The sequence below is a fragment of the Myotis davidii genome, unplaced genomic scaffold, assembly GCF_000327345.1.
Source record: "Myotis davidii unplaced genomic scaffold, ASM32734v1 scaffold362, whole genome shotgun sequence".
Taxonomy (NCBI): domain Eukaryota; kingdom Metazoa; phylum Chordata; class Mammalia; order Chiroptera; family Vespertilionidae; genus Myotis; species Myotis davidii.
In genome coordinates this window covers 72,151-81,576 of record NW_006297152.1, presented here as the reverse complement: position 1 = coordinate 81,576, position 9,426 = coordinate 72,151, and the positions used below count along the sequence as shown (strand labels likewise).

General features: G+C 47.4%; 1 protein-coding gene across 1 annotated transcript in view; it reads right to left on the bottom strand.

The window, feature by feature from the left end:
* Positions 1 to 3,912, bottom strand: part of ATF3 (activating transcription factor 3) — a 56,311-nt gene extending 52,399 nt beyond the window's left edge. The window contains exon 1 of the mRNA XM_015569933.1: positions 3,894 to 3,912. The gene's annotated coding sequence lies outside the window, so the exon portion shown is untranslated. The remainder of the gene's footprint in view (positions 1 to 3,893) is intronic.
* Between the last annotated feature and the right edge of the window lie 5,514 nt (positions 3,913 to 9,426).

The following is a 9,426-nucleotide window of genomic DNA, read 5'->3' as shown; positions in this document are numbered from 1 at the left end:
AATGGAAAGAATAAGAAAACAGAGTGATCTGTTGCAGAGAGGGGATTTTGGAAAAGGCTATAGCTATACTTGTAAGCCCTTATTAAAATTTAGAAATATGTCCTAGCATATAAAATCATGGGGAAGTTTTTCCTATGGAAAAAGGGCAGAATTAAATTTCGACAAGTTTTCCTTTTCTTTTGTATCTGTAAACACATATCAAGAGTGGAACTTTTGTCCTAGTTGGTTTGGCTCAGAGGATAGAGCATTGGCCTGTGAACTGAAGGGTCCCGGGTTCGATTCCCGTCAAGGGCCCATGCTGGGATTGCGGGCTCAATTCACCAGTAGGGAGCATGCAGGAGGCAACATCATTGATGTTTCTAGCCCTCTATCCCTCTCCCTTCCTCTCTGAAATCAATAAAAATATATTAAAACAAAAAAAAGAATGGAACTTTTTAAAAAGATTTTTTTATTGATTTTTTAGAGATCAAGGAAGGGAGAGGAAGAAAAGCATGGATGGGAGAGTGAAACATTGATCAGCTGCCCCCTGTACTCCCTCTACCAGGGATTGAGCCTTTACCGGATATGTGCCCAGTCAGAGAACTGAACCAGCAACCTGTTGGTTCACAGGATCATACCAGACTAACTGAGCCACCCTGGCCAAGGCAGAACTTTTCTTTTCTTTTCTTTTTTTTAATATAGTTTATTGATTTTTTACAGAGAGGAAGGGAGAGGGATAGAGTGTTAGAAACATTGATGAGAGAGAAGCATCAATCAGCTGCCTCCTGCACAGATTGCCCACTGGGGATGTGCATGCAACCAAGGTACATGCCCTTGACTGGAATCGAACCTGGGACCCTTCAGTCCTCACGCCGAAGCTCCATCCAGTGAGCCAAACCAGCTAGGGCAGAACTTTTATTTTCTAAGGGTTAATCCAGTCTAACTAGTTGTCCTTCACCTGCCTCCACAATGCCCAAACACCGAGTTGACTTTATTGTCGTTACGCCGGCAGTGATGATTTCAGTTCAAAAATCAGTAGGTGAAATGGAGCCTGACAGGTCTGATTTACCTCCAACATATAAACAAGTTACAATTGCTGCCATGCTTTCGGAATGGACCTCCTAAAGGAGTTTCTGAGTTGAATGTTGTACTTTTGTCTGGTTTTAGCAGTTGGTTTCTGAGGATATGAGTAGTTATTTTTCCTTATTAGGGCTGGTACCTCCCATAGATGTGTCTCCAAGCGTGGCCCCACTTGCTAAGCACCCCTGTCCTGCCCTGGGCAGGGGAAAACTAAAGGCAAGAAAACAAGCTGAACAGAAGAGCAGTGTTCTGGTGCTCAAAGCTCTTATCTCATTCATTAATTCTGCAGATATGTACTGAGCACTTACTACTGGCATGTCTAAGTTAGACATGGGGGTAGAGTGGTGGGCAGACACTGTCCCTGCCTTCCCAGAGCTCAAGGCTCTCCCTCAGAGGCAGGCTGAGCAAGTGCTATTAGTATTTCCTGTTCCTCTGGAAAAACAGGAGCCCCTCTTTTCTCTCCTGAGGTCTAAATACTTGACTCATTGTACTCAAAGGCTCTCAAACTTTTACTAATTCCACAAGAGAGCTTTAAAAAGGCATTTACCCCCATCGCCCCCTTATCCCCCTACCCACACCCCACCATGAGCTTCTGTTCCCCACCATTAAAACTGGAACATGATTTGTTTCCATCCCTGCCTTAGAAGAAGCAAGACAGTTCCCCACACAATTTTAGACTATTATTATAATTATTAATACTGGTAATAACTCGGCTTTTAGAAATAATTTGCTGGAGTCTTTAAATCCATCTTCCCCTAGAGTTGTGTACATGAAAACAAAGACTACGAAAAAGCCTTTCTCGTATGAAATGATCAGACATCCGGGTATTCATGTAAGGGCGCTAGATCCGGATTCCCCCTCGGGACGCAGAGTTCACCTGCCTTCCCTGTGGGGATTCTTTTCAAAGAAGAGCCCAGAGAGAAAGGGTGCTTCTCTCGAGAGCGTTTTCAGCTGCTTGTTCCTCCAGTGTGCTGAAAGGCCCGCTGCCTTGTAAACATGCTCTCTAATTCCTCGCATTACTCATAGTTTGAAAATCACTTTGACTCCTGAAACATAATGATGTTAATGTCAGATGAGTCAGCAAGTCAGCATGCCGCTCCTATGGCAGCTGTGCCTCCTGCCAGCTTCTCCACCCTCAGCGCCTGGGCTTAAAAAAAAAAAAAAATCGAAAACAGAACCTCCTTTGGTGGGAGGAAGAGAAGTCAGGCCCATGGCTCAAAGGACAGCTTCAAAGGAGTCGTCCGCCTCATTCCCGGGAAGCATGAAAGGGAGGGTCAAAGTAAAATCGCTAACCCCAGGTTCATTGATTTGTGAGAAGAACACACAGGAATTTAAAGAGTTTCTCTGGAGGATCTGTGATTTTCCCGAAGGGATGAGTTGAGACTGATCCCTCGGGTCAATATACAGTTATGATCTGTTATTTACAGGGCTGTCCCTCCCACCTCCCCCCACCCCCCTGTGGTTTCACACCCGTGGGAGGTGCACGGTGCAGGAATATTACCCGGGGCATCCGTGGGAAACGGGAAGCTGCTCGTTTGCTCGGATTCCAGACCCTGTCTGGGCTCCTCACCACCCTCTTTGCTCTGGCTCTGTGCCCACTCAGACAAGAGTTTGCAGCAACTCTCTTGAGCTGTTCTCAGTATCACTCACAACCTCTCAATCGTTTTCCCTCCCTGAACTGCTGGGAAATGACCAGGAACTGAACAGGACGGAGTTGGAGGTTTTCATGCCCTGGGCTGACCACAACCCCCACCTCCTCACCTTCCTAGCCCCAGTCACAGTCCAACCTGCCAGTATGTAACCCCAAACTGTCCTCTTCATCTCACCGTACCCCACTTTCCCTTCTGAACTCAGGGCATCATTTAAATACACATTTTACACAGTGCCTCCGAGAAGGCTTCCAGGTTCATTATCTCACCCATGTCAGGTAATAACCTATATAAAAAAGTGGGAAAACTAAGGTTCAGAGAAGGGGTGCCTGTGCAAGGTGGCATGATGAGTGGCAGAGCCTCACACCCAGACCCCAAGTCCTTTCTACTCTGCAACAAGGACAGCAAATCCACTCTTAGAGGACTAGAGTGCGCCATGTAGGGCTGGAAGGACCATAAGTTCACGTATTTTTACAGATAAGAGGAGCAACCAAAAGCTAAAGAGAGGCAGTGACTTGCCCGAGGTCACATGGCTGGAAATGTGGCAGGACCAGTTGTCAAAGTAGGTCTCCCGACCCCTGGTCCCAGGCTTTTTCTCTAATCTCTGCTTCGTCACTCTGGACTTAATTCCAGTTCATATACAGGAAGAACCGATGTATCTCACACTGTTCATTCAAAACATTCTGTTCCCAAAGCACAAGAGGCAGCGACATCAGAGGATAATACACTGGAAGGAAGGGGTTAACTAAATCCAGTAACTTTCCATTATGATATGACTGATCAATACCCCAGATTAACTACAGCACTGATCTGTGGTATCTTCACACATGGCATCATCCTGGCTAATTTCAAAGGCTGAGACGACACCATTGCCTCAATGGGCTGCTGAGCTGGCCCCCAGTTGTTATAAATCTCGGAGAGGCAAAATGCCTAATACATCCCAAAATTCTGCTGCACCCTAACCCCAGGCCTTTTCAGTCCTCCTCCTTGGACCACTTCTTTAGGTGCCATGTAGACATCATGTAGCTGGTGCATAGAACTTCTCTCCTTCCCACCCCTCAACAGGGCAGTGGGGGCCCTTGTCATGGTGAACATACCCCCAGCTGAAGGCTTCCTGACCAAACACCTTTCTCCCAGGACATTTTCCAGCTTTACCCCTAAGATTAAAGAAAAGTCAAGACTCACATTTTGAGGTGAGGTGCCAAAAATCCTTAGAATTTTTGTGGAATATCCTATTTAGAGGAGGATTTCTCTCCTTGTCATGTCTTCCCAGCTGGTTCCATCCAATTTATCTTGGAAGTATGGTTGGTCAACAAAAGCTGGCCCGGCCCCTGCCCCCTAAAGCAACCAATAGCTGTTACTATATTGAGTGGGAATATGATGTCATAACATCGGTGACTAACCCACCGAGGCTTCCCTACGAGCCATCATCTAAATATGAGAGCCTTCCATCATCCTGACCTTTTCACAGGAGAAAGCTGAGTGAGGGGCTTGACACTGCCTCCTAGAGCTCAAGTTCATGTCTGACCTTCTGTAGCCAGCATCTCTGAGAGCATTTGAGGACATACATGCCCACTCCCCCACACAGATTCCCTTCCTAGTAGAAGGTCATTTACCCAAGACAGCTTTCCTCCACTAGCCATCAGAATGTTTAATAATCACAGTAACTAGGGAGGAATTGGGGAGGGGGTTTGTATATATCTACCATGCTGTATATCCCAAGTACTGCCAGTGGTTCTCAACCTTCTGGCCCTTTAAATACAGTTCCTCGTGTTGTGACCCCCAACCATAAAATTATTTTCGTTGCTACTTTATAACTTTTTGCTACTGTTATGAATCGTAATGTAAATACCTGATATGCAGGATGGTCTTAGGCGACCCCTTTGGAGGTCGAACCATCGACAAGTTGAGAACCGCTGGGTTCGACTCTTTACATAAGGTTTTTCACTTAATTTTCAAAACACTCTGAGGAAGGCATGACTGTCCTGTGGAATTAGGAGAAGCTGAGATCAGAGGCATTAAGTAACTTTTCTGAAGTAACAGAGCTGGTTATGATGGGGCTCAGAGTCCAACTCGAGTCTCTCTGAGTCCATAGTGCACCTAATCTATGTATAAAAAGGTGTAATCAGCTCACCTGGATTTCTTTAATAGACTTTATTTGTAGAGTGGTTAAAGGTTTGCAGCAAAATTGAAGCATAAGGTACAGAGATTTCCCACAGACCCTCCTCCCCCCACACATGTACAGCCTTCTCCACAATCAATATCCTCTACCAGAGTGGAACCTTTTTTACCAAGGATGGACTTACATTGACACATAATCATCACCCAAAATCCATAGTTTACTTTAGGGCTCACTCTCGGTGTTGTAGATTCTGTGGTTTGGGGCAAATGTATAATGACACATATCCATCATGATACTATCATAAAGAGTATTTTCACTGCCCTAAAAATCTTCTGTGCTCTGCCTTTTCATCTCTCCCCACAACATTATAACCACTGATGCTTTTACTCTCTCCGTAATTTGCCTTTTCCAGAATGTCATATAGTTGGGAACATACAATATGTAGCCTTTTCAGATTAGCTTAAGTTTCCTCCTTGTCTTTTCATGGCTGGATAGCCCAGTTCTTTGTAGTGCTGAAAAATATCCCATTGTTTGGATATACCGTGGTTTATTTGTCCATTCACCTATTGAATCACCTGTCTTTTAAAAGTTCATTCTAGTGTGGTTCACATTGAAAACCGAGATGACCACAGGGCCTGGTCATCTTCACTCCTGGCCCTCATACCTGCCTCCTCACTCCTGCCATCCACAGAGCAGCTGTCAGGGGTGGCCCTTTGGCATCCCTTGTCTATTTCAGCAGTCTAGAAACTAGCTATTTCTATAGGAGGAAAGCTCACTCACCCATTTACCATAAAATCAGGACATTCCCTTCTCCCTCCATGCCAACTACAGTCTCATGTTTCTGCTCCAACCCCAAGTACAGTCATACGTCTCAGCAGTGACCACATAGCTTTCTCTCCATCCATCCACCAAAGTATTTATTGAGTACCTACTATATGTTGGTCCTAGATGGTAAGTCCTTCGAGGACATGAAATGTGTTTATAAAAGTTTGTGTGCAGAGTTATGCCCATTACAGCACCCTATTCCATTAATAAAAATACTTTTTGATGCGGTATGTGTGTGTATGTGTGTGCACATGGAAATAAAGACAAAGATTGATATAGTGAGAGACTGAAAATAAGCCTGTGAAACCATCTGAATTATTACTACCATTGAATTGTAATACAGGATTATATCTACTATATATAACATTGTGTTTTATGATTATCATTATTATTATTTAGAAACCCTCTTATAGCACTTTTCTGTGTTTTAGGACCTAAGTGCTTCTACATAAATGGTAAATCTACTTGTTCCATGAACAGGCTGAAATATAAATAGATTAAAGAAAGTTTCAAATAAATTCCTGGAGGGCAGATCTATAACAAGTTATTAAAGTGGAGTTAGGAATGCCTAGGGTGCATTCCTAACCAATGAGAATGTATGTCATGAAGGGTAAATGCTATAATCCAGCCCAAGCCATCTTGGTGGCTCCATTGGAGGCAGGCACTTAAGTGGGACAGAGCTCAGGGCTGACCTGGCAAGCCACCACTCAGCAGTTATTGGGGGACCCTGCCGAATGGCCTCTCCACCACCCTTCCACCTCTGTCAGGCCAGCTGCTGTGTGTGTCATCCCACATCTCTCCCCCCACTTTGCTCTGTGTCATCCAGTGAGTCACTGGCACGGTTGGGAACAGACCCAGGATTCCTGCTCCTTGGTTTGCTGGAGCTGTTTTCTGGAGAGCACAATCCTTCCACATTAGTGGCCAGTTACACTAACGGCTCTTAATGGTATTTAATGGAACTTCTGGCATAGGAGAATGATGGGAAGCAAAAGCTGGGAGATAAAAAATCAAACCCCGAAATGACCCACAAGATATGGATTACTGAAGGTTTAAAAATGGCAATCCAACTCATGTAATTCCATGGGAAATGATTCCCAGGTCTGAGGAGGAATAGCCACTACACCTGTATTGAGACTGGATGGGAGAGAGAGGACAGGGGAGGTGGGAACAGCCAGGGGTCCTCAGAAATTGGTTTATCTAGTTCTTTCCTATGACTTCATCTCTATATTTACTTAAAGTCTCCACTTGTCTTCCCTTCCATCACCTATATGACATGTGACAATTTACCATGCACATTATTCCACCTGAAATTTACAACAGAGATACGATCCATGGAAGGGGGAGTGGACTGGAAGTCAGGTGAATAGGACTCTACCTAACTGGCCATGTGACCCCGAGCAGGTCACCTCACCTGGGCCTTAGTCCCTTAGCTATAAAACAGGGACTGTGATGATCTAAGCTTCCACATCTGTGTGTCTGACCCCAATACTGAGGAAGAAGCCACTGCCCCTATAGCTGAAGTTGCCTGTGGTTTTCTTCATTTCTTCCCGAGGCTGTGGTGGGAACACACACAAGGTGTTTGGTCACAGGCTCCAGAGAACCTGTCAGAACAGGAAGAGCAGTGGCAGTGACTCCGTCAGCATGTTAGAGGGGACAGGAGCAGGGAACACAAAGGGCAGAGCTTGGTGGTGGCTGGAGCCTGGGTAGGAGGGAAGAGGGGTCAGTTTTAAAGACTTCCAAGGGGTGAGCTGGGGGAGAAAGGTGCTCCTGGCAGTCCTGGCATGTGTAGCCTGAGGATGGGGCTGTGACTCTCAGCCAAGGATGGTTGTCAGAAGATAGCATGGCAGCAGCTCACCCACTTGGCTCATTTCCATGACTCAAGCACCATCGTTTTGCTCAAAACTTTGAGAAGCTGCTGTTGTCTCGAAGTTGTTTTTGGCATGAACATGCTGTATAACCAGAAATTTTCTACTGCTTTATAGAGAGGGGATAAAGGTGGAGGTGAAAGAATGTATTTCTTCTGCACTTCGATAGAGCTGGCCACTGGTGTGCCAGGTGAGGATGCTGTAAGCAGGATGGCCTCTAGTTTCAACAGAGAAACACAGAGTCAAGGGCAGGCCTGGCAGGGCTGGGGCTAGAGTGAAGTGAGTGAGGTGTCTTACGGTGCCAACCTCAAAGAAGCACTTGTTCTCAGGGTGGGGCAAGTGTAGGAGGAGCACCCCTGGGAATGAGCACCTTCTCATATGCCTTACCCTGAGGCCTGGGCCCCCTTCTCTGGGAATCTTCTGGCATAGAGCAGGTTATTTATACTTAGGCACTGGGCTTGTGTTAAAAGAGAAAAAGCTAGCTCTAGGGGACTCAGTGTATCCAGAATAAGACATACATTTTATAGCCCACCTTGATCACCACAAACATAGACTTGGAGTCCAACTGATCTGGAATGACTGCCCGTTTGCCATTCCTTAGCTGTGGAACCTCGGGAAAGATACTTAACTTGTGTGCCTCGATTTCTTTCCTCATCAGTAAAACGGAGACGATAGGTAACACCCCAGAAATACGAGTATTAAATGATGGGGGAGGGAGGATAATGAAAATACCTGCCTATAGTAAGCCTCGGTAAATTGTTAGTTTCCTGTGAGGCCCTGATAATGCTGAATGATGAGTGCTTCTGGAAGTGCCCACGGGCAACATTAGCATAGGAGGCCGGTTTGGAGACCAGTTCACACCAAGAGATTTGAATAACTGGTTTCAGGCCACACTACTGGTGACAGGGTTTAGACACAGCCAGAAACAGTGATAAAAGGGCCAAGTTGGCCCAAGTTGATGGATTGTATTAACATTCAAACCACAGCCTTTCTCTACCAGCAGAGGTGTAAGCATATGGGGAGAGGGAGGGAGTCATAGGCCACAGAAAGCTTTCTGACTTTTTGGTCAGCATCAAACTCTGGTTAATCAAGGAGGGCTTCCAGGAAGAGGTTCTGGGGTTTCAGGGAGCTTCCAGTTACGTCCAGTTGCTATTCTTTGCTCATCACCATCTCAAGAGTCAGCACTTCTCGGGACAAAGGGATATAAGATGGGCTTCGACTCTACAGATGGGCGAGTGGAGTCATCTCCCCAGATCTTCCATTGTCCGAGGCCCGGCCCCTTTAAGGATCCAAACTCCGTGAACAGTCCAGGGTAGCCTCCCGGCCTCCCCGAGACGCGTTCTTACGAATACCCATGTTTTTAAAAGATAGGGAAGCGGCTGACGTCAGCGCGTCCTCAACGACGGGGGGCGGGGTCGTGACTCACCGGGCCGCACCCCCGGCCCCGCCTGGGCGCACGTGAGCGCGCACGGAGCTGGTTTCTAAGTTTAGCTTCGGCGGCCCTGGTGGGGTCAGGCGAGGTAAAGGCGGACGGAGGGACCAAGGGGCTGGGGGCGCGGTTCTCCGGGTCCCTCGCTGCCCCACCGTCTGTTCTCCAGAGGACGGGGCCCGGCCCGAGACCGGGCCGGGTAGGGTGCGCGCGAGGCGACTGCAGGTGCTGGGGCGCAGGGCCCCCGGAGGCGGCGCGACCTGGTCCCCTCCGCGGGCTCGCCCGGCCGGAGCTCGCCTGCTCCGAGGCGCGCAATGAACTAACCAAGGTTCCCCCTGGGCCGCGAGTCGGGACTTCCCTGGGAGGGCCAGGTTCTGGAAAGTTCCCTGGTGGGCCGAGTGAGGTGTGGGCTGAAGTGAGACCCGGAGTCGGTTTCCACGAGGGCTCCGGCGGACGGGTGGACCGAGCCCGTCGGGG